This window comes from Sinohyriopsis cumingii, chromosome 12 (assembly GCF_028554795.1).
Source record: "Sinohyriopsis cumingii isolate HCF-2022 chromosome 12, ASM2855479v2, whole genome shotgun sequence".
In the NCBI taxonomy this organism is placed as follows: domain Eukaryota; kingdom Metazoa; phylum Mollusca; class Bivalvia; order Unionida; family Unionidae; genus Sinohyriopsis; species Sinohyriopsis cumingii.
Genome location: NC_142972.1, coordinates 85,591,128 through 85,618,980, shown reverse-complemented (window position 1 = coordinate 85,618,980; position 27,853 = coordinate 85,591,128). Strand labels below are relative to the sequence as shown.

General features: G+C 35.2%; 1 long non-coding RNA gene across 1 annotated transcript; it reads left to right on the top strand.

The window, feature by feature from the left end:
• Window positions 1-11,104: 11,104 nt before the first annotated feature.
• Window positions 11,105-15,854, top strand: LOC149786897 (uncharacterized). Its single transcript, XR_016425227.1, has 2 exons — window positions 11,105-11,187; window positions 15,364-15,854. It is a non-coding gene; the product is annotated as an uncharacterized LOC149786897 (long non-coding RNA).
• The last annotated feature ends 11,999 nt before the right edge of the window (window positions 15,855-27,853 follow it).

Sequence of the window (27,853 nt, the reverse complement as noted above, 5' to 3'; positions counted from 1 at the left end):
GAATTATCAATGGGCCAACCACCATTGATCAACACAAGTGGGTAGATTGTCAACTTACACAAACTAACCAGGCCGGCGCTTGCGTTGCTTCAGTTTTTGACACATCTTGTAAATTCTGAGTGAAATCGACAATGGCATTACATAATTTGACACTTGTTTTCAAATTCGCAGAAGCCGAACCCTATTTTGCTTATAATTTTACTTTGACCATTCTTACATTTTCCACGAATCAGTCTATGTCATTTGGTTACTTATCAATCGGAATTCAATTAACAGCTTGACTTCAACACGCCCAGCGTCCCCACTTCATATCAGATATATAGCCTAGGAAGAAAACCTCCCAAACATGTCTTTTGAAATGCCCATAAGCTTGTGTTTCGAGACGAATGAATTTTGCTACCGCAAACTATTTTAGTTTTTTACGTAAGTCTGGAAGAAAAAAGAAAAAGGTAAAGAAATTAGCGTTATATCGAGACCTGGGGAAAAAGATACAGAAAAAGTCCACGTTCTCAGATAAAGAGATCGAACACACACACACACACACACACACACACACACACACACGCACGCACACACACCCATATACATACATACATACATACATACATACATAAGTTCATGAATATAAACTCATTAGCGTAAGGAGGATTGTGATGTATTTTGCTAAAATACTTTTATAGCTTTAAAATAAAAATGTTTAACTTTAATATTGTGTAATCTAATTTAGCACTGAAAAATCTTTTCGAATCATTTGCAAATAAATGTCTTTCTTTGAAATTTGTCATGATATCCACAACTTAACTTAATTTTGGTCGTAACCAACAATATACATAATGTTTGAGCTGAGCGGCGAAAGTCATGGTGAACAATGAAATAATCTTTCGATTTCTTTAGAAGACATTTCAGTTGAAATTCAAGCAAGAAATCATTGTTCTTCAAAATGAATTTAGTTTGATTGTTAATTTTACTCAGTCGATCAAAAGAACCACTTTACTGTGATGTTGCTACGAGGTGACATCACTTTAAAAGAAGCAAGTATCATTAACACCTCCATAAACAAAGAGACATCTTATATTTTCAGACGTACTAAATATATTTTCCTTGCTTGTAATGGCTATGATTATCAGCCGATCTATACGTGAAGAAGGATTCAAAAGAAAGACCGACATTTTATTACCCCGAAGGATAACTTTCTTGCGTAAGTTGTTTTTCGAATACAAAAAGCAACGCATATGCTTCGGCTATAAAAGTAGTTTATTCGCAGAACACTATTCCGTATTTGTAAGTCAACAGCTTAGAAAAATTTCACGGGTCATCCAAAATACTGCAATATTGATAGCAAGTCTTAATATAATTGTTAACAAGACAACTAGGATTGCATTCTCTTGCGCAATTGCACTAATTTGGATTCAAAAGAGGCTCTGATATTGTTTTTCAAATGGTAGTTAGTATATAAATCCTTCACCTTTGCGCCCTGGGCCTCGCCCTGATTGATAGGGCTATATATTTCGATGGCGTCGCTTTTGTTCACGGTTTTACTTTCGATTTGGGAACCTTTTCACCGCGAAGTGGACGGATGAAGCCGTCCAGTCCGCATTGTCTCTTTTAAAGCTCCGGAATGCAGGACCTGTTGTTGCTATGTCAGAAGAGATGACCCAAGGAAAATTTATTAATTCATAATTGTAATTTTATGGGTGAATTGTGCCGCTTTCGCACAAAACATCGTTTTCGTCCAGATTAGCCAAGGCACTTGGAGGTATCTTCTTATAGACGACGGTGGGCTAATTGGGTTTGATAACTGCATCTTTATGGGGGCTGACATGGGGCCGCTGGCCCGAGAAGTGACACGGGGAAAGCGATGGGTCAGTGAAGGGCCACTTACATAACTCTTTCCCTTTATGCGGCACTAATCTCCCATACGCGCAGATCTGCCGAATTTCGTCTCGGTGGGAAGGTGCCGTTAGATGCAAAAGATGGACGAGAGATGAGGCGTGTCAAGGGAGCGTTCACTGGTGCACTTAAACCACCCTTTTCGTTGCCATTCCCATTATATATATTTTTCTCAACCTCTCATGTGATCCGATATTATTTTTCGTATATCGCTCATAAGGAAAGGGTCATTCTTAGGTCAGCTCGGTGACCCTCAAAGAAGTTGTATCCACGCTAACGCTGAATATCATTTCTCCTACCTTCTATCAATACTTACTGAGTTCGCATCAAGAAAATATTTGATGACTATGCGTTTTATTTTCGATTGCATACTCTTTCCTATTCGCATAAAGCTAAATGGTATGTCATATGTCTTCAGTTCGCTTCCTCGCTCACTGGAAATTTTTATTCCGACCAGGAGTGCAGTTTTAGCAAATGTTCTAAAGAGTTTACAGACGGAGTTTAATTCCATCGAAAAAACTATACTGTTCTTTTCTTCTGTCTTCATTTTTCTTCAATACTTACGTTTGTCTGCATTGCCTGTTATTACTTGACTATTTTTGTTTTTGTGTTTACGATAGCCCCGAGAATTTTTAGATATGAGAGTTTTTACATCGGGGTATTTGAAGGTGATCCCTCATTAAGTTGAGAAAGAAAAAAAACACTGTCTTTATTCTTGGTGTAGTAATCAATTTAGGGCCGTAGATTGCATTACTAAAAGTATTATACACTTCAATAATATTGTTTTGAATCTCTTTCAAACTTTAAATTTACTGATGAAGATTAATCAACCTGAATATTTGTCTAGGCATCCACTACATCAAGTGGGCCCATCCTTGTAAATGAGACAACGAACGACAGCTTTTGCTGTCACGACAAAACCGCCCTTTGAGCTCGTGCAATCTGAACATGATCGGCCTTTTCCGTCAAGATGGTACTGAAGCCTTAGGTGGAATTCGGTAACATTGAGAACTATGTTTTGAACTACTTTCGTTCACATTGAACAATACAGCGGCGGAAGGAGACAAAGTCACAATCGGAACATTTTTGGCCTTTGCGTTCGTAAGGTATGTCGTGCACTCCGTCTAAGGCGAGTACCAAACACATAAAGTGATGTGTATTCCAACAACTACATCCAATGTTATGTCACGACTTAACGGAAATGGTTGAGTAATGTTCCGATCAAGCTGTATGGGTGTCTCCAAAGTTTATGCAAAGAAACGTTTAAGGTTTCAAATAAAATAAAAACTCAAAAGCTGATCCACATAGCAAACGGGAGTACCCAGCTTTATAAATTGAGGTATAATGGATTACTAGTTTGGTAAATTTCAACATTGGTAAAACACAGTGATTAATAAGTAAGTATTATTGAACTTGTGCTGACAAATATTCGTATAGATTCATTTTCATTGGTGGCGGCGAATCGGTCGTAAAAAACAACTAGTTGACATGAATGTTTGTCACTAGAAACTTAGTTGCCTATTAATTATATCCAATTAATTATATCCATTTAGTCAATGAAGACTTTAACGCCATTTTTCATCAGATGATTTGGCTATACATGGAGGCCATTATATTTGTTGGAGGAAGAACCAGGGAAACCAAGGTAAAGAACCACCGATCCACAAATATTTCTGGTAACCTTTCTGTCATATCTATATGGGCCGAGCCCAAGATTCGAACCCACTCCGAGAGAGGTGAGATGGCAGAGATCGGTAAAGGCGAGTTCTTTAGACCACTAGGTCTCCCGTAGGCCCTAGTAAATTACATTACTTTGAATATCAAATAAAGACATAAATAATGTTAATTTGAATACCAGATAAAGACATAAATAATGTTACTTTGAATACCAAATAAAGACATAAATAATGTTACTTTGAATACCAAATACAAGCATAAATAACGTTACTTTGAATACCAAATAAAGGCATAAATAATGTTACATTGAATAGCAAATAAAGACATAAATAATGTTACTTTGAATAGCAAATAAAGGCATAAATAATGTTACTTTGAATATCAAATAAAGACGTAAATAATGTTGCTTTGAATACCAAATAAAGACGTAAATAGTGTTACTTTGAATACCAAATAAAGGCATAAATAATGTTACATTGAATAGCAAATAAAGACATAAATAATGTTACTTTGAATAGCAAATAAAGGCATAAATAATGTTACTTTGAATATCAAATAAAGACGTAAATAATGTTGCTTTGAATACCAAATAAAGACGTAAATAGTGTTACTTTGAATACCAAATAAAGGCATAAATAATGATACTTTGTATACCGAATAAAGACACAACTAACGTTACTTTGTATACCAAAAAACGTTTTAAATAATGTTACTTTCATTAGCAAATAAACGGCATAAATAACGTTACTTTGAATATCAATACCATTACTTTTCTATAGCAAATAAAGACATAAAAACAGCATTTTTCTATACCAAACGAAGACATAAATAACATTACTTGTATATCATATTAAGACACAAATAACGTTGCTTTGAATACGAAATAAAGACATAAATAACATTCCTTTTCTATGCCAAATAAAGACATAATTAACATTCCTTTTCTATACCAGAATAAAGACATAAATAACGTTACTTTTCTATGCCAAATAATAAAGTCATAAATAACATTACCTTGAATACGAAATAAAGACATAAATACCAAATAAATTCATAAATAACATTACTTTTCTATACCAAACAAAGATATAAATAACATTATTTTTCTATGCCAAAAATGACATCAATAACGTTCCTTTATGTACCAAGACTCTGAAGAAAGCTGAACATAACGTATTACTCAAATCACACGAACTCTTTGGTCACTGTACAGTACATTCATATGGGACTTAAGTATGTTATATTTACTAAGCAAGAAAGCATGCATCATCTACAGCATATAAGGGACAGTATCAAACTTAATTATGTCATGACATTGAAAGAGTATTTTTAAGCCTTTGAAACATGGGGAACAATGCACAAAGAATAAATCGTTAAATTCCTTTAAATACTTTATTGTATTCTGGGTTTATCATTCTATGCACATAATGTCAAGCACACACACTTACACATACACATAATGTCAAGTACACACACTTACACATACACATAATGTCAAGCACACACACTTACACATACACATAATGTCAAGCACACACACTTACACATACACATAATGTCAAGCACACACACTTACACATAAACATAATGTCAAGCACACACACTTACACATACACATAATGTCAAGCACACACACTTACACATACACATAATGTCAAGCACACACACTTACACATACACATAATGTCAAGCACACACACTTACACATAAACATAATGTCAAGCACACACTTACACATACATATAATGTCAAGCACACACACTTACACATACACATAATGTCAAGCATACACACTTACACATACACATAATGTCAAGCACACACACTTACACATACACACAAGAATGAAAACATTAATATAAGTTTATTCAAACGTAAAATTATATCGTTGTCGCACTCAAATTTTAGACCTTTTTCAAAACTGCACCATGCAGGCGAGTTTAAAAATTGCACAATACGAAGAATTTCACCCATTTTTGCCTCCGAAAATGAGATTTTACGTGTGAAAAGAAACAAACAGCGTGTCTGTCAGTTAGTAAGAGCATTCCCGTTCATTGCGGGTGTTTAATTCGAGCCCCTGATTGTATTAATAAAAACTCATGCTATTTTAATCAAGCTAATGTGCCTATGCCAGACCCTGGTGTTTATCTCGGACTCGATATAGCTGGACAAAAATACCAAATCAAATTTGGCTTGTTGATCGAAAGCAGTCCATGGGATGAAATTTTCCACGTGTAAACTTCTATCTTAAGGCGTATAAAGTGTCTTCTCGATTACTCCACACTGTTTGTACAGAGAGCAGCGATCTACTCTAGCCAAGTAGCTTTGTGCTAAAGTAGAGACTGCTACTGCATTTGATGCGTTTGTTTCCTATGCGCTTTATGCTTAATTACACAGAGATTGTTACCGCATTTATAATATACGACGTTTAAATACGAGAATTTATGGCGCTGTTCAATGCCTGGAATCAACTGGGGTCTGTTGATTGACAGCAACAAACTCGGTTTCAGTATTTCAGGACACATGGTACTAATTATGTTAAAAAATGGGAACCAGCCTGGAAATGAGTGAACATAAAATATATGTGTATGTATGGGTTTGGCTGACCAGGATTAGTTAATAACGTAAGTTATGTTTTAGGAATAAAGATATAAATAATATTCCTTTTCTATACCAAAATAAAGACATACGATACGATAGTCCTGACAGTTTTAAGATAGGAGTTTTTACATCCGGGTATTTGAAGGTGATCCCTCATTAAATTAAGAAAGAAAAAACAGTTTTTATTATTGTTGTAGTAATCAATTTATAGCCGTAGTATGCATTACTAACATTATTATACACTTACATAATATTGTTTTGAAGCTCTTTAAAAAATTAAATTCACTGATGGAGATTAATTAACTTTAGAGACCTAAATATTTTGTCTACTTTGCTTTGCGTATACTGTACCGGTAAAGAACAAAACATCCACTGCATCAAGTGGGTCCATTCTTAAGGTGAGACAACGAACGACAGCCAAGTGTTTGAACTAGTCAGTTACTCTTAACCTACCGTGAGCTCAGAGTTGGTCGACCTAGGGATATTATCCATAATTGAATAGTAAATCGCCAGATAGCAGAGGCGCTTACTTGGTGCAGAGGTCGTCTTGAAACGTGAAAAGACAACTATTTACTCGGCATAAAGATCGGCATTGCCGTGTTTAAGTTTTTCGTGTTATTTGGATTCTTTTTTGTTATTCAACATTAGGCTTCAGTGACAGTTTTAAACAATAAAATGGCTTGTCCCGCCATGTTTATGTAATATGTCGGTTTTTGCGTACGTGCATTGACTGAATACACATCAACTTTTGTAATGAAACTTCATATTGACCGCGTCAGTGAGCCCTATACAGTTGGATTTTTTTTTTTATGAAGGGTAGTGTCAAGGAAAATTTCTACCCATGTAACCCTATACATAAAACGGAATTAACAGCAGTTAGCTCCATAACTTAAAACATCTCAGATGTGTTTGATGATAATATTATTCCCACATAAATTTTATTTGATGTCTACGAAGCATGGGCGAGACACAGACATCACTTTTCAGTATCTATCAGTACATGCGTCAACATTGCTTCTGCTGCTTTCGTTATTGTTATTGTTGTTGTGGATGTAACGCATTTTTTCGGCACATGACAGGTTGACTATGTATGATGGTCAGCATAACTGGTGAAGGAAGAACCTTGAAAAAAAAACACGATAAGAACCACCGAATGCTCGCATAATTCTCGAAGAATATTGTCTATACCTGCCACCGGTAAACGTTGGTAACTATGAACTGTATTTCAGGCTTCAGTGCATCCAGCTCGCTTTTTCTGACACTGTCTTATGTACGGTTCTGAAGATTCATTGCGGTATTCGTCTTGGAAAATGCTATCCATTTAAAGGCAATATGTGTCACAGTTACCTATTTTCGAACTCCAGTGATTAAGTGAAGTATTCGCATTTAGCCCTATTGTTCTAACAATGTAGTATGTACAACAAGGAATGTTAATATTACTTTCATCTTGTAGGTTTCTACTAATTATCGGCAAAAGTAGGTTATATCGACATACTTTTCAAGCTCAGGTGATCACATACACTTTAATCACGAGGGTATATTTCCTTGAACATTTGTTGGTACATCTGTTTCTTCGACGATATTGAATATGTGATCATGAAACTTGTGCGTTCACCATTATCACTTTTGTTAAAATCCAAAAAAAAATAAAATTGCTGTGTTAATTACGTATTAGTGCTATGGTAAGGCAGATGAAACTAAGCATTCACAGATTTCCCCGCTTGTTCATTCTTAGAATAGATTTTCCAGTATTAATTCTATTATAAGCGTGAAAGAAGATACATGTCATTAATTTATATTGATTTCATAAATGTTGTTGTTGTTGTTGTTATGGGGTTTATAGCCATTTTTCAGCACACGATACATGGCGGCCAGTATCAATGGTGGAGGAAGAACCCGAGAAGCTTTCTCATATACCCACGCTGGCTGAATCCGAGACTCGAACCAGCGCAGACAGAGGTGAGATGGCAGTGATCCGTAACGGAGAGTGCTTTAGACCACTCGGCCACTCGGGGCCCCTGATTTCACAAATGTAAAACATATAATAGCAACGCTGTTTTATGCAAATTTGCTCGCGTTTCCATATGGTACCCTTCTCAAGCAACAATGTTGTCTGTTTCTTTGTTTTGTTTTTACTTATGCAAGTATTGTCATTAGTAACCAGCAGGGAAGTACAGGGGCGCACGAAGAAATATGGGTGAGGTGCTGGGGAGGGGGGATGAGGCAAAGATCTAGTAGTCAGCTATTAAGTTTTACAGATGTAGGCGAAAACAATTTTAGAGGTGAAATCGGGGACGGAGGTGGGGGGGGGCGAGGCGGGTCAAGTATCCCCATTTGATCCTATGTGCGGACGCCCATGTGGACCTTATGATGTGTCTGATGACAAAATGAACATCTCTCTTTCTCTCTCTCTCTCTCTCTCTCTCTCTCACACACACACACACACACACACACAGCAATGTAAAATATGTGCACATTTAAATATTCCATTACTCATTCAAAAGGTCATCCACTACAGCTCAGAGACTTCACTTTAACCTTGACTGAAATAGGAATACACAGTCTGTAATCGTGCCATGTGACCCTATGGAATGATGTTTGTACCTTAGGGCTAACATACCTTCTTGATGTTTTTTCGATACACAAACGTGACTGATACATTGATAACATACATTAAGACCTATATACTGAAGTTTCCAGACTACACTGTTTAACTTGTACAGCCACACAAAAAGTAAACAAAAATAACGCATTTAGGTTCACAACAATGTAGTAACGTAAGGTCCAGGTTATAGACTGTGCAAATATTGAACCTATAACGGTTCAAATTCACGAATTTTGTCGCTTGGTATGGGGTTCTGAGTTATGCATTTTCTGCAGGTTCTAGTCACTTAGGAATATGCAGTTAATATTCTAAAGTTGCATTTTGTCTGTCGGTTTCCTATTCATTCATACACCTGACGAATGTTCCTTGCAGCAAAGGATTGCGGGACCATCGCAAGACCGATAATTAATACGGGGCAGACGATTCCATTTTCAGGAAGATGGTGGGTCCGTTTTAAAGCAAAATTTTCGACCCTCAAAATACATGAAAATATTCTTAAAGAAAAATACAGTAGCTAAAGATACATTTCATAGTTTTAAAAAAAAGAGTTTGCTATGAAAGAGAAACAATTAACGTAAAAAGGAAATCCCACCCACCCACCTATAATACCCCATTTCCTTGAAATTCAATCGTTGGTCCCGCTGTCATGAAAGATTCATGATCCGGTTTAACCTGGTGCAATGCAGGCCCGGCCCTAGGGCAAGTCGTATGAAGCCACCGCCTTGGGCCCTGCGCTTTCAGGCGCCCCGCGCTGCTAAAAGAAATCAACTCCGCAATGCAACTTTATTTTGCTTTGGGTCCCGCTCATCGCTTGGTGCCTTGGACCCCGTACATCCTAGGGTTGTTTCTGGTACAATGTATACAGCTTTTCAATGTACTGGAATGAAAATATTGAAAGGAAAAGACTCATAGCGAAACAGTACAGAGTACTTTGACTAGCGAAAACGTTTCATGAATGACACGTAAAATAAATTAACCCACTGTAGTTTATCTATTGATACATATACGTGTTCATTATACGTGATTTACTAGGGGGAGACAACACTTGGGTGGTCAATTTATTATTTCTGGAAGAACGATCACTTTAAAGACTGGCACAACATTACCGTCTCACTGACAGTAACAACGATTTTATTGCCTCTTTTCTTTATACCTGGACAGTTTTTGAAGCAAACAATTACTTATAAAAACAAACAGGTATTCCTACGTCATCATATTTAATACCTATATGAACCTCATGAACGGTGGCCTCGTTCAAATTCCATAGACTTGTCTGACTGGAAACACGGATATTTCGAATGTCAAGCTTTATTTCAACCTCTCCCATGGAGTAAAAAGGTTAAAGGTTATACTGAATGTTTTCCTTCTTTGTTTTTATCAGTTATTTTGTGTTACAAGCAAGAATCCATCCATCTATATATATTCATGCATGCATTCATACGCACGCACTCACACATACACACAAGCGCGCGTATATACATACATACATACATACATACATACATGGTGGATAAAACAATAGGTATTCTAGGGCTAGTTTTGTGGCAACATAACATGTACATAAATACCAGACGGGTATATGGAATGGTTCTTTTGTTGTAGGACAGAGCACCAATAAAATCTAGCATGTAAAGCCATAACGTAATTGTTAATATGACCAACTATCGATGCGAAATGAGGTAACACGACTGAAGCATGGTAATGGGGTGCACCTTATGAGGTTTAGATTTGATCAAGTATCAGAAACCTCATTTAACAACCCCAGTTCGCTGGCATTTTCTTTGGTGATTTGAAGACTGCTGTTGATGCGAGACAGTACACGATGCAATATATTCGGGCTACTTCAGCTATTTCTAAAACTAGATTAATTGTTTGACTGAGAAGTTTCGAATGATCATTGCGGATATATTCCAAGTATGGTTCATGGGACTGACATCCAGGTTACGAATGCTGAAATGTATTAAAAATTTGCTACATAACATTTCTTCTCACCGTTTGTTTTTTTTTTTAAATCTGCTCGGAGTCTAAACATATTAATGAAGTATAAAAGTGGCTTTAAAAATATTGAAAGAGAACGTTGTTATATAGGTCTCTGTTCTAAAAAGAGTTCTTTACATTTGATTTCGGTTTGGGGCCTTACAACAAAACAATGCAACATCAGAAGGTTGATGCCTCGTCAGTTAAGTGTCTTGCCAAGAGACACATCATGGCAATCGAACTGGATATTAACCCAATGGCCATATTAAAACCGGAACCGTTTCGAGTCCGAACCTAAACACACAGTCACCGCGGCTACTAAAACAGGACATTGGACATTCAAGTTGCTGTAGTCTCAAGGACAATAACCTACCTCACGGGAAGTGATGCACTGTGGGAAATTTGAGACGCCATTCAGACAGAACTGTCGATTAAAGGTACGTTTATTTAATGTCTACGTATTTTGAAGCGTTTTCATACAAAAATGACTACTGCACCAAAGTCACCAGGTTCTCCGAGTAGTATTGTTGTTAAATATTTGTCCCAAGCGCTGCTGATAACATTTGACATCTCAACATATAGTCGGTTGATGTTGAAATTACACGCCACACAATACCAAAAAAAGATAACTGATTTGCCGATAATCTGTTGCATTTGGTATGCACAGTCATTTGCCTGAAAGGTTTAATTAGTACAGAATTTAAAGCAAAACATACCTCCAATCGAAGCGAAAATCCACCATGGCGCCTTAAAATTCCCGGAATGTATCCTTCCAATGTCGTAGGTTTGTAAGGGGTACATTTTGACAAGATAAAATCGAGAGAGTTTCAATACTACATTTTTTTCTTCTCCCGTTGATGGAAAGAAGCATAAAGGCAACTCCAAAAGAATTTAAAAAGGTCATCATCATCGTCATCATTGTTGACATCATCATATTCTTACTCATCTTCTTCTTTCTTGTCTTTGTAGTCCGTGTTGTATCAGTAGTAGTAGTAGTGCTAGTTGTATATATATATATATATATATATATATATATATATATATATATATATATATATATGCGTGTTCGTCTATGTTCTGTTTTCTTTTGGGGTTTTTTAACGAGAGCAATGAATTTTATTCTTTGAAATAGAAAAAAAGGAGAGTGAGAGTACACCTTGGATTTGATATCAAGAATGTATACATATCACAGTCTAAATTACATTATACTCAGACATGGTAAGTACCACTATTAACTGAATTAGTCATGTCCGCAGATTACAGCCCCTTTATCCGGGAGGTAGGTAATTGTGGTCTCCTCGTTGTCGCTTGACCTTCATAAGGATATTTTCTTTCACATAAGTAGTTATAAAGATATATCTAGGCCGCCACACTTAGATCTCTCGTGTCATGTATTCATTACTAGTTCATTTGAAACGCGGTCCAACCCAGCCTCTAGAACTTAAAGTGTACATTTGTACAGTATCTGTATTCACTCGAGACTGGTGTTCGAACACCGTGCTGTGATGTGCGAGGTATCGTCATCATCCATTATGTGTTCATGATTTTTACCACCTCGAAACCGCTTGTCTGCAAATACGCGATCAATTATTCTGAAGACGGTTCAATACATGCTTAATTAAATAAATAAATAAATAAATAATAACATTTTGGTCGAATCAATATTGAGCTACATTCTTGTCGTATTAAACGGGGGTAATATCTGGTAGTCTAATCAAGAGCAACTCAACGATGAGTCTTTCGCTTCTTGCAGGTAATTGAGTTCGACGTATCCAAAATAAGACCATACAACGAAGTTTCCTTCCTCGCTATCTTGTCCTGTTTTGTTTAGTTAAATTATGTACTTTGAACTTTGCCTGTAATTTTCCACTTGAGTTGGCTGACATGAGATTATAATTAGCGGCAAATCCGACGAGGTAACGGTTCCAACCGTTCTCAAGAACCAGAAACCACTGAATTGCGAACTTTCCTTGTTTTCTGTTATAATATTAGTAATAGGCATGTGAGGAAAAAGTGTACCATCGTGAAATGTTATGTTCTTTTTCTTCTGGGCATAAAAATTCAACAAAATTATAAGTGTTCATCTATATAACAAGCAAATTGAAAGTAATGTAATAATATGTCAATCACTATTTTGCTTTGCATCTTTATAAAATATTTAATTCATACAACCACCTACAAAATATTTTGTAATTTTTTTTAATATATACTCATGTATATATTAACCCACCTTTATTATTATTATTATTATTATTATTATTATTATTAACATTTCACCTTAAGCGCCTATGTAACTGTATACGTTATTTACGAAAAAGAGTACGGCGAATACAACGACAATGAAGAAGATAATTACAATTGCGATGAAAACGAAGACGACTATGGCCATTCTCATGACCTTTGCCAGAAAAGCTGGAAAGTTCCCATGAAATTTTGGTTGGAACGTTCATGTTAGGTCTATCAAGCTAGCTTCCTACCGTATCAAGTATCTCAGAATTGCAATTAATTTCAATCAGAGCTGCGTGCTGATTGCCGGCTATAATTTTCAGTCTGAGAAACAACCTTGAAGACGGGATCCATCTTCCCCGCTGCGCCCAGTATAAATACGGTCATGCATTCTTTCTGGGCGATATTGCCTTTGTCCTATATTAAAAGTCCATTTCTAGTTTATTTTGACAATTGGAACATTCCTTTCTACCTGGAGTAAAGTGAATCATCCAAGTCTCCTGTCATCTCGTATCGTAGTTACCCAAGCACCAATCAGAAACGAATCGTATCTAACACTACACAATTTCATAACCGCACCATAAATAATGTGACACCTTAGTCGGGTACATAGTTATATCCCGTCATTGCATTAACTAGGATGAAATCGAGGTACTGAAGGTTACTAATCAGTCTATATACTCGCTCTTAACTATTCAGTATCAGCGGCACTGGGAAGCAATTAAAGTCTATGACGGACATCTCGCACCTTTTCAATCGCTAACTAAATAATTTAAGTAGACTATAAATTGAAGCGGCTATTTAAAGGTATGAATAAACGTAATTTACTTAGTTTGTTCAGTGAAAGAGTTCACTTAAGCCAACGGCAATTTTAATACAATAGACTACATATAATGAATCTAATTAACTGTATTTGTTAAAACGGATTGTTGAATGATACTAGTGTTTTAGCAACAATTCGTTTTAGTTATTGTGTTTGAAACTGAATATACTGATTAATCATAATCATGCTCTTTTTCTACTGGTTATTCTTCCTGCTTTAGACTCAACTCATTCTTTCCTTTCTCTTTTTATTGTTTTTTTTAATACTATTATCTCATTATTCTTGACGGGTATTTGGGTAGCAGTGTGCACTTAAAGGAACAATCTTCTTATCAATCGATATAGGTGCTTTAAAAGATCATTGATACAAACATTTGTCAATCGATGTTTGAGGAAAATATTTGGTCGCCGTTACAATGAAGTTACGCTGAGAATTTTACTTTTGATTCTGCCACATAGTTAAAAAGGTGGCGGATGTTCGTCAAAATCGGAAGTTCAAAAAATCGGAATTATGTAAGTTCAATAAAGGATTTTTCATGATTCCAGAGTTGATTGACTTGGTAAGAAAAATATTATTATAAAGGATTAGCCGCAAACATTGTTCAAAATCATCTTTATATCAATGGCTAAGAAAAGTTCAGTCTGATTAAATCCCATTTTCACTGTCTGATGGCGACCGTTTACAGGTCATGTTATGCTGACCTTTGAATTAGCCAATGGAAATGCAGCTTTCAGAAATTTGAAAGTGAATCAAATCGTTCGTCACACATATATACTGCTCAGTCTCCCAAACGCACAAGTGTAAGACTTCATTTGATTGGCTTATAAAATTAGCGATTATAGCATTGATATAGGTCACCAGAAAATGACCCCTAAGCGCTCGCTGTCAAATCTTCACGTAGGACAGTGGAAATCTGACTTTAATCAGATTGAGAAAACATCATTAATTTAAAGATAAATATCATCAATGAAATCGAGCAATGTATTTGTATGAAATTATATGACATCTACTTAGCATGGGCTAAAAGATTGTAAGGCTGAGTTAAAATAGTTGAAAAATATCGTGCTGACCTTGTTTCTTAAATGATGTTTGTAATTGTTCATTCTTTTTCTAAAGTGACGATATATTGGCTGGCACAAACCATGTATGTCAGGACGTAAATGATATTGTGACCTTTTTGCTTACACAGCCTTACCTTTAATTTATATGGTAAGTAACTGATGTTGATTAATTCTTGTACGTAGTAGTAAAGGGCACTTGATGTCTTTGCATCTGTATTCTCCTGTTTCCTTACCCTGGCTTCAATTTGAATCAATACGCACAAGGTGATCTTTTTAGCAGACATCCATTGTTGGCTTTTTGAAGACCTTTTTTGTGTGAGTGTGTGTGTCTATATATATATATATATATATATATATATATATATATATATATATATATATATATATATATATATATATATATATATATATATATATATAAAAGATCAATGTCATTATAAAGCCTCAAATATCACCATACTAGTAAACAAAAACAGCTGACCGATGTCTCACATTTCTTTCAGAGAAGGCCTGCGATTTGTGTTTGACTCCAGTTTCATCGCAGGATGTACGAGTCAAGGTCAGCCATGGTGCCAAATATCTTAACCGTTTCAGGTTTCGGGCGAGGTTACATGTAACCTATGGGAAATCATTAGATCTTTGTGATAAACTCGGGGACATTCCATTTCATTCTTTATGGATTGAGTCTTTAATCATTCTCAGTACGATGTCTTACACTGAAATATAATGTCAATTCCGATTATATCTATGTACATTGATGAATGGTATAAAATCGAGACCAAAACGTGTAGGCGATAGCTTACTCAAAAGAAACCGGAGAAGTTAGACATCTCTGTTCTTATTCACTGTCCGTAGCGCCAAACTGTTAATTGCAGCATTTTGTAATATGACAGGTCTAATGAAGAGACTGATTGAGAACAATGACACAAATTCTCAATCATACATTTAAAATGTAAATGTAACATCTGAAGAACATTAAAAAAAATAAGGTAAATATTATTTATTGCAAAGTCTACCAATGTGGTAAGTGAGTGGAAGTATGCCGAGCAAATTAAGAGAACATACATTATCAGATTGATCTCATTCTCTAATTTTTGCCTCTTTATATTTCTAGTGCTACCGTATCAACACATGCTCTAAAGAACCTGGAAAATATCAATAACAACTCAGTATATCAATAAGTATATATAGATTCAGTTGGATTAGCTGATTGACGGTGATATTTTGGGACAACAACGGTATTACTTGTTAATCATGCCAAGGCAATGTATACGACTATCGCGACATTATTAAAAGGAAGCGCTAGCTTTACCAAGAGAGATAATCTGTCTCATGTTCCAGCAGAAACACGTCTAGAGCAGACATATTCTGAGTGACCATTGGCGCGAATCTTATCCACCAATCAGTATGTTAAGTATCAAAACAGCTATGCCTGCATTATCGAAAAACATGCAATGTTATCCAATTAAATTTAATTTTAATTCCCTAAAGTCCGTATTGCAAATTTAATTTTAATTCCCTAAAGTCCGTATTGCAAACGGTTTAGTCATGTTTGCTAATGACGTAAAAGTCATCCTGCTGGAAAGACGGCAACACTGTTGTAAATGTCCTCGTAATTAATACAATGTACTGATTAGATTTAATTTTCAAAAAGCACTGATGATTTTCTTGATATAACCAACTACTGTACCAAAAGCATTATCGAACTTTAAAGAAGAAGAATATTTTGACTACGACAACGACCATGATGATAACGAGTACTAGAAAGATAAAAAAAGGAAATAATGAACGATTATACAAGAAACGTATGTATCAAAACGTTTGCTGGTCGAAAGAAAATATCCATCTGTTTGCTAGAATGAGTTTGAAATTTTATCAGAGTAAGGAGGGAATGAAATAATGTCAACAAGAGAGACAGAATATTTCATCCGCACCTAAATCAATATATAATTGGTACACTGTACGGACAGTGTTCGCGGTTTGTTATTTTTAAATATCGGCACGTTAACATATCACTTTTTGCGAATTTGATCGATCCAAATCAGTCCATCCAATACTTACTATTAGAAGTGCGCGGTATTATCGGTATACCGGTTTACGGAGGTATTTTTTTCGTACATACTGTCAGAGGTTGGGGATGTGTGATTTCCCACTCCTTATATTGCTTTGATTATCGTTATCTGGGAGATGTTCGAATGCATTGTTATTATCCGGATCAAGCAATTAATGACAGAATATGAAATTATGCATAGGAATAGCAGAACCATAAGCAGAGATATAGAATAGAACAGCACAAGAACCCGTATGTAAAATATAAAAAATTAATCAATTACATAAACAAAATGGTATTGAAAATGATATTAAAACATTCACTTTCTCTTAGTAAAAGAGTTACTAAATTTATGCAAAATTCAGTAAACCGTTTTGTTACACAGATAAACCATCATATAATCAAACTCTGATTGCCGGATCGGCAGCATCACCTGGTTTCTTCCTTGCTTCCTATCTTTTCCAAATCACTGTTGTTGATAGGTTGCCGTTGTCATGTATTTCTCTCCCTCTCCCCTCCCCCCCCCCCCTCTCTCTCTCATTTGGGACATCAACCGTCTTGGTTGTAGTCCACGTTCTTTTCCACTGTAGGTAGGGAGCTATTTATCTTTGAAATAAAACATAATACACAACCTAAATATTTGTCTGGTGTTTTGTCTCCTGGGATAAAACGCTTCACCAACTCTCTTTTCACGTCCGACATTGACTTATCGTAATTCAACAGAACTAAGCTGTGACCAATTCGCAACCTAATACATACTCACAGTCCTATAAAACCAAATACACCCAGCTTTGGGCTGCAAATCACATGCTGTACTATATCAGTCGACACACATTCCTAATGATAAAACCACCGAATCTTGGATGAAAATAATTCACAAATACGAAAACGAATCAATGGATTTCACTCCTTGTCCTAACAAAGTAACTTTGTAATTAGCAACTCATTAACATACATTTCCAGACACAGAAAACTCAATTCTCAGCATACATGGTACAACTTATTTCAGACGGATAATTTAATTGGCACAATTCATATCAGAGTATTGCATGAAAGTCCTACAATACGTGATTTCTATTACGAAAAGACCACTAAATTCAAACACTTTCGTATCAATTAAATATTGTATGACATCCTAGAATGGGTAACATTCACGACAAAATGAAGGCAAACAATTAACTTCTGAACACAAGGTGTTATGTATGTTTAATTTGCATTGTCTGTTAGTTTTCTTCGTTATATGCTAAGGATAATTGTATTTTCGAATTGACATTGTCCAAAATCAAGTTCACTTTTGTTACCGTACGTAAGTCGTTTTTGCAACCAACATGTTTATTTGCAACCAACATGTTTATCTCAGTCTGAGTCCAGTACATTGGAAAATCGTCATGAAACATTGAATGTACCTGTTGTTTACCACGTTTTTTTCTTATGATTTTAGCAACAGAGCTTCTAGTTATAACTACGAATTTATCTTGTATATATTCGGATGCAATTTTAATTAGTTATTACTTTTTATTTTTAGAAAATGCTAATTGTGACCTGAGGTCATGTAGAATACTATATAATCTTGTTTGTCTAAAAACTGTTCATTCGTTGGTGCTGTAACATCTGAGCAAAAGCAGTTGTTTTATTGTTGTGTCTAATGTGTCATTTGAGCTGCAATTTATTTATTCCAATTATTCTTCTCTGGAAACACGAAGTGCTAAAAATATAATATTTTTTTTGTAAATAGAGACTTGGATTTATAATAAATTTCACGTAAAGATATATTCTTGGATTTTATTATTGTGATTCAACAAAAGACTGTTGGGACAACACACAGACCCATGCCATCGCAGGCACATCAATACTTCTTGCTTTGGATTTATTTTATAACATCACTAAAGTTTATGCAGAACTTGAATTATTAGGACTTGTGTTAGAATTTCTAGGATGATTTGGGATTTAATTCGCAATACCGTTAAGTGCTTTTTACATTTTTCACTTTGTATTCTACGGAAATAAATTATTTGTTGAATTTACAAGCCTTTTTGGCTTTCACTATTATCTGTTACTTAGTTTAATAGCACATATTCGTAATAAAGGAAAAGTGAAGCATGGCTTTAAAACTAATAATTTCAAAAAATAATTACATACTTACATCCATGCATATTGTATGTGATTGAGACAATACTTTTTGTGCCTTTTCCAAGACTCGCTCCATTTTATTTGTAGCCCAATCGTTCTCTGGTTCCGGGTCTCTCAAATCTTCCAGATCCACGTTCCTTAGACGCTTCATACAACAATAGAAACTACTTATTAATTTTCCTCACGGGTAAATCCTGGCTTCCCAACAGAATCTTAGACTAACAAATTTTGCGAGGGTGATTAAATAATTTTTTTATTTCGTCTGGGAACACATACACCGTTTAGCTTAGCCATAAGGGTGAACTTTCTCTAACCGCCATATTTTAACACTCCCATCGAAGTCAGAATAATTCTTTTTAAACCACCTTTATTAATAACTATTCTGGAAAATACCATTCTACGAAAACTCTTTCAAATGGCCCAAGATTTCCCAAAATGTTGGCTCTGGTTTGTCTTAGCTTTATCATTTCCAGCTAGATGATCTTACAATAAGATCTCTACCTCACCGTTCAAATGACTCGAATTAAAAGTCAGTCAAGTGAGGTTAACCATCACCAACTGCTACGTTACTCAGACCCTAGCCCATGCGTCAATCTTCATGCTTAAGTATTATGCTGACCACGACAGCTTGTACTGCGTAAATTAGCTACAAAATTTTGCACCATTACAGGTACGCACCACGATACTTCCGTCAGTACGGAATGTACGGAAATTCCCGACGAATCTTGCTACGACTGTAACAGTGTTAACAGCGCGCTTTTATTTTGAATGACAAAATAGTTCAATGTTTGTTTCCGTTTTTTTTTTTTCTTTCTTCATACAAAACTTTTATATCTCACACCAAATAAAGGTGACACATATAATTATATTTGTGTACCTTTAATCACATTTCTGACGCCTGTCACGTATGACAAAACGGTGGCCAAATTAATTATGAAACAGATCAGGGCAAAATCCAAGTTTCAGAAAATTTTCGAATAAAGAGAAACAAAACAACGAACAAACACCCATGTCATGTTTTAGTTAAGTTATTTACTAACGTATGTGAATGTTTAAGGAGTTGTATTCCATTGTGAGACTGCAAATAATTCTACTGTTTTAAGGATAGTACTTTTTCCTGTCTGAACTATTCATAATTTCTCAAGTCCACTAAATATTTTCTCTTCTGTTGAGTAAACGTGCTTAATGTTTACTGGTCCTGTCTGATAAATATCTTGCCTTGGTGTTTGCATCCCACTCAAAGTTTCCGTGCCTATTAGATCAATAGTGTAGCCAGAAAATTATAAGCTTCAGTATCAACACTTCGTGTTTTTATAAATGGGATGTCTAATGTCACAACTATGTCTTTACAGTATTTGCTACATTGTACATTTAATCATCCCACTGCAATTAGAGCTTTTCAAGTGCAACTTATACAAGAATTAAATATGCACATAGCAAATTAACCTATTATAATCTTCTGGACATTCAGTGGGGGGTTGGGTGGCTCTGATATTCTCCTGTGCTAAAATATTTTCATTTCTTTCCTCTCAAGATAATTAATATTTTTCCTAATAATATCACAAATATAATATGGTGTTATTTTGTTATAATTCAGAGCAAGATAACTTTTCCTGTTATTGACAGACGAAATTAAACAAAAAATTCAGGCTCCGCTACAATTATTGGTCCATAATATAGTTGTGGTATACCGTGGTAAGTTGAGACACAATATTTCACGGTACCCAGTTTTGCTTGCTATTAACAATACGGTGCTAGTCTTTCTAATCGGTACTTGGGAAAAGCGGACGACTATCGCAAAAGTGTACAGCAGCAGTTACGAATGTCGGAATATGGCAGATTTACCCAACATATAATTCTTCAAATGTCGAACTAAAACTTGAACACGTGTCCATCTACTGAATTTAAACTAAAGATGTAGACAGCCAACACGATCATATGTATTTTTTTTACAGAGAAACGCGTGGCAATCTATTGTAATGCACGTGGTTTCCTTTACATTACTATTACCGCAGGGTATGGATCTTGTACCACACTCAAATATGGTTCAACTATCAACTTAATGAAGTCAATACACTCACGTCTATTTTAAAAATACAAAAATAGGTAAATAAATGCTGGCCTCAAAACTGGTCGAGTGTTATCCAAGAACAGCTTTATTTCGATTCAAATAATGCACATATCCGGTCATTTTAGTTGTCTGCAATGCCGAAAATTACATGTTCTTCGTTCTATTAATACTCGTTCCGCTAAAATAAAAACTATGTGAAACATAATTGCAAATGAATAAATGATTTGAATGTATTAAACTCCTTTAATAATTATCAGTTTTCCAAGCTCAGACTTTCAAAGGCTGAAATTATTAAATTCGTTTCATAAATTCGGTATAAAATCATTGTCATCTACCCTACATAGAATAACACGATGACCATTGTGTTATTTACCTTATTATACCCATATCATTCTTTTCATATATTCACACGTGTAATAACACCGCATAATGTCACCAATTACGTCACAGCATTATGCTACAGAATGGCGTAAAGATTGAGACACCTGATCGAATTTCTAGTTGTCTTCACTACACTAGTGTGCGGCTAAATCGATTAAAATCAGCAGTTTCGTGATGCAATAAATAGATTCTTGTACCTGTGCTCATTTCAAATTAAATAGATGAAACTTGCCCCATGATTCCTCTCTATCCGTCTCTCTCTCTCTCTCTCTCACACACACACACAGACACATAAGAACAATAACAACTAAAAAATAAATTAAAAAAGCAGGGGATATTTGTCGATTTAAAAAGCATATATTATAAATAACAACAATAGCAAAAACACAACATTTAATAAAATGAACATACATTGAATAAACTATCGTGCCTGTAGGTTGATCAAGGACATTAGGTGTGCATGATTGACCTAGTACTTAACATTGATTATGACCAAGATGTAGATCTATGGCAATAACCCTCTCATAAACTAGGTGCGAAAATGTAAAAACTGTATGATCACCTGACAGACACCTGAACTTCGGCCAGGTGAGTGAAAAGGACACCTTCGATGCGCCGAGAGACAAGTAATTATGGATTCTTCGTCTATCTGTAACGTTCATCAGTCGACGGGCAACCTCGTTATCATTCCGGTTTTGATCGTGCGGCTTTGCTCGAGACCGAGTTTCGTATCATGTACAAATATATTTACTCATATTTGATGATAGGGTTATAAATTTTTCTTTTTTAGCACATATGACTCCTAAAGCAGATATGATTTATAATTAATGTTACCCGGGTCAACTTACATAGGTAGAAAGATTCCGGACTTTGATTCAGATGAAATAAGAGATAGGGTAGAAACAAGTTTTAACAAAGATGAACCGTTGTTGACCGGGTTCCAATGACAACGGGTTCGAAAGAGGCTGAGCACTGCTCAGATGAATAGATAAGGGCAAGTATGTAAAATATTTAAACAATCTTTCATGGTTGAAATCATGGTAAAGGAGAATTAAAATACAGAGTAGTTTTTCTTTCATTTTGCTTGGATTTGTCGACACATAGTTCTTTAAAAGGCCATTTTATTAATCGTTGAAATAGTTTTAAATTGATTTAGCCAAAACTGTTTAAGAGTTCTCTAAGTAAAATTTCGTTCTAGACTTGTCCTCTGGTAAAAACTGCATTAGCTCCGTTGATGCGTATCTGCGCTCACGAATATTACATAGATATTTTGACAGGTTAATTGTGACATTCACCAAATAAATGAGACAGTACAAAAGACAATTCAGTTATCGCCTTATCTTAATCGTAATTTGTTTTAACATTTAAATATCATTCAATTTGAATTTTTTTCTTAATATTGAGATAGAGCAAATCTTGAATATATTCTTAAATATATTAGAGGAAGTAAAGTGTTAGTAACAAAAAAAAATTCAACCAACTATCACACAGTTTTCACACCAAATTTGTATCATACGCGATTTTGATAAACTATGCTAGACGACAATTTTATATGAATGTCACAAAACGTTGCTCAACATTTACAAAACTTCACGTGCACCTGGAGTATTTTTATTATTTATTTTGTTGACATTTATTTTAACATCAAAGCCTTTTCCTTTGTTTCTATCCTTTTGTGAATCTATTTTCTCTCCTCGAGCAAAGGAAAGGCGCTATTTCCGATTTAGATAACGCATCAATGACACCATGCCAGGAGACGGCTGGGTCTTGTACAAATCTTATACACTCTTTCCTTAAGGGAGAAAATAAACTACTTTGCTGATAACATCTCACCTGGATAGACGATACTTCTAACTGAAGAACGTATCAGTAATAAAATTCCATTTCCTTATCGTTTTTATGTAAAGAAATGTATTTTTACTAAGTCTGCCATGAAATTATTGAATTTTTTCCAAGTTTGTTCTTTCGCAATGGAGAATATACTTCGTCAAATTGCGTTAATTTTTGTTGAAGACATGTAATACTGAAATGTATATCTTGATCTAACAGAGATTTTCAAAGGCACATATATGTGGTAATGCAGTATGTTTGTATCTTTGTGTAATGTGCTTGAATTCATCTATGACACATAAAACTTGGGTCGATGATGGCGCCCCCGGGGGTGGGGTGGAGGTTGGATAAGACCTTATCTTACATCAGTGTTAAAATTCCTTTTTTTATGTCTTACGTGTATCGATATATATGCTCAATGACTCAAATGACAACATATCTGAGACTGAGACCGGCGGGAGACGACCCAGAATCTGTCCCTACCCTTGGCAATGGATCAAAACTAGAAACTAGTGAGAGACACACCCTAAGTCCATATATACACTTAACCGGAAATTGAAAGACATCGGAATTCATTCCTACCCTGTGGACTTTGCACCTGGGTCATAGCATGGAAATTATTGTGATCTATCTGCTATTCATCCTTATTAATTGGTTCGAAAATTTTTTTTTCCAATTATCGATAGCCCGTACTAAGAAGTTTTATGTTCAAAGCACAGTGTTCTCGATGCAGCTGTTTCTTATTTTGAGAAGGAAGTCCTGTGCATGGTTGAGATAATGAAGAAACAAACATTGGTTTAGCCTATTGTTGAATATTAATGTGAAGGGAAGTTGACAAAGAAAATTTGATCGTTGAAAATATTAATTCTGACACATTGTTAGAAGACTAAAACCTAAAATATCATAATATCAGATCTAGCTGTTTACCATTACGTTTTATTGGACAAGGCGCATTTAATCCAAGTGCAAATATAATTAATAACCTACTAGTGTTGCTGTGCCTCACACAAGTCAGACCTTAAGCTATAGAATACCGCCAGGGAAGTAAACGATAATGGATCATTTTATAGGAAAATCACCAATACTTAGATCTGTCTATTGATTGATGCTTTCAATCGCAACTGTTTCCGTTTTCTAATTAAACCGCCTTTCTCCACCCCACCTCTACCCCTTGTGTACAAAACAGTGGAGGGGGTCGGTCTTATAGTTGTCGTCGTTCAAATTCTGTGCAACGTGAAGTGTACTTGAAGTTTTAGGTAAGATGATACGTCAAATATGTTTGTGTATTTGTTCGATTTGTATTTCTAAAGTAACTTTAACAATTTTTCATTCATATATCGCTGCGATATCTGCAGTGTGGCAGTTCGTAGTTGATATCTAGCACTGGGGGATCATGCCGAAGACATGTAGCATGATGTCCCACCAAGCCACATTAACCTCACACCAGGTTCGAACCCGCGACCTCCCGCATCCGAGGCTACGCACTAAACACTAGGCCACCGGAGCGGTACAACGCAAATTATGCTAATGCGCTTAAATATACGTATTAATCTCTACCGTCCGTCCATAATTATCAGTTAGGTAGTAAAAACATAATCTTTAATGCTGGGGCGTATATAGTATATAAAAACAGACTGTATCCAGTTCCTAACCAAACATACATACCGATTTGGAAGATTAAATCTTTTGTGTTAGTAACGAATACAGATGTATGTTTTCGGGTTCCTCATTATTTTTGTTTGTAATGATAAACGCCCCATTATATTATAACAAAATCTACAAACAATGTCGTTGATAAGACTTCGACTGCTTGTCAAACAGTTACACGGGGAAAGAAAGAAAAATATAATATAAGATTGTCTGATTTTACATTCATAGTAAATATATACGGCGGAAATCAAATCTACAGCCTCTTTCAATATTCGGTCCTAGAGTTTGTAAATGATAAATATTCTTTCCGCTATCTCGATTCGACTTGAATGACAGGAAGGTAACTGTGGGAAACTACGCTTCTGTGAATTTGTTTAAAGAAAAGTTTTCCCTCATTCCGCTGTTCTTGAATGTATAATTGTCTCTTTTTATGCTTGAAGTCAATACCATCATGTTGTACAGCCTCGGGGTACGAATCGCTTCTTATATAGATTATTGACGATGTAGCTAGTTAGTAAGTTTAGTAAGTTTCGTAACAACTTAATTAAAGAATGGTTGTAATGTGAATACAAATGAAACCACCACCCCCGAAAAAGGAAAAGAACAACAACAAAAAAATACTCATGAAATGACACTGTATGGTCAATACAAGTTTACTAGTTAATCCAAATGAGTGCGTTAGAGGTCATCTCAAGGTATTACTATTAACAACTGATAAGAGTTAAATAATACTATTAACAACTGATAAGAGTTAAATACCTTGTCTCGTGAACAAACTCAAATCCTTATCACCATAACGAGACACTAACTAGATTAATGGTTTGGTTTGCAGCCTTTTCATGCTAACAAAGGTGTTCGTCAATGACGTAATGTATGACCAAATATTTGGGCAACATGGTTATTAAAAAAGTAATGAAAATTGTGTTCTATGTCGAGATTCACCACACTAGTTACTTACGAGGTGTGTATATAAAACATATTTTTATATCTGTAATATGAGACGGAAAATAATACAAACGTACACTTTATATATATTGTATACATCTTAAATTAGGCCAGAACAAATATATAATTGGTATGTATCAATAAAATTCTAATATAATAGGTGGGGTTTTCGTTACATAATCAGTTGTTGTTTGTTATCTCCCCTGCAATGACCAGCGTGGTCAAAAACTTGATCCTGACTGATAGGCGCATCACAATTTCGATATAACATTCAAGTCTCTCCACTTAACTGTGTCAATATATTTAAAGCAAAACTTTTCAGTAGCATCTTAAGAACATTACTTAAGCAGATGCTACGGTTAGAAATTCAAAATACGATCCTCAACTTAACAATTCGTGTAGAATTGTTTGCACTTGAGCTGAATCAAAATACGATCCTCAACTCGACAATTCGTGTAGAATTGTTTGCACTTGAGCTGAATCAAAATACGATCCTCAACTCGACAATTCGTGTAGAATTGTTTGCACTTGAGCTGAATCAAAATACGATCCTCAACTCGACAATTCGTGTAGAATTGTTTGCACTTGACACGTTGCTGAATCACGTTCATATATCAAGGCGTAAAAACTGTGCAAAAAGCCAATATATACTAGCATCAGGGAACTGACAGATTACAGCCAGAGTACTGTATATACTAGCAACAGGGAACTGTCAGATTACTGCCAGAGTACTGCCAGAATACTGTAAACGTGCTTACGAAATAGCCAACACGCATTGTTCATTATGACAGACGTAAACATGTGTACTGCATCCGTGAAGCGTTTTGGTCAAAATAAGAGGTTCGATATCGTATAGAAATTCAAGATCGAACTCCCAAGAAAATGGAGAAAAATGGCATATTATTAGCTGTTTTCACCCAAGGCGATTGGTAGAGAGAAAATGTCACATCGGAAAAATATGTATTCAAACACAAACACATCATCAGTATTGATATTAAAGCATCTCAGAACTCACACACATGTAATAAATACAGACGGCAGTATATCAATATTGATATTAAAAACATCTAATAACTCACACACATGTAATCAATACAGACGGCAGTATTTCTATATTAATATTAAATACATCTCAGAACTCACACACATGTAATAAATACAGACGGCAGTATATCAATATTGATATTAAAAACATCTAATAACTCACACACATGTAATCAATACAGACGGCAGTATTTCTATATTAATATTAAAAACATCTCAGAACTCACACACATGTAATAAATACAGACGTCAGTATATCAATATTGATATTAAAAACATCTAATAACTCACACACATGTAATCAATACAGACGGCAGTATTTCTATATTAATATTAAAAACATCTCAGAACTCACACACATGTAATAAATACAGACGGTAGTATATCAATATTGATATTAAAAACATCTAATAACTCACACACATGTAATAAATACAGACGGCATTATTTCTATATTAATATTAAAAACATCTCAGAACTCACACACATGTAATAAATACAGACGGCAGTATATCAATATTGATATTAAAAACATCTCAGAACAAACACACACATACAGATGGCGGCATATCAGTATGGATATTAAAATCCTCTTATGACTCACATATATGTAATAAATACATAATTCACATATATGTAATAAATACATATTTCACGCATATGTAATAAATACAGAAGACGGTATTTCAGTAAAGATTTTATAAACCTCAGAACACACATGTCAGAAAAACATAACTCGCATACATGTAATAAAACCAAAACTCACATACATGTAATAAAAACAACTCACACACATATAGGTAGTAAATACAGACGTACGTACGCTCTGTATTGTAGTAAGTAAATATCTGCTTCAGGAAACAGGCTTACCGTTTATACATACATGTATACA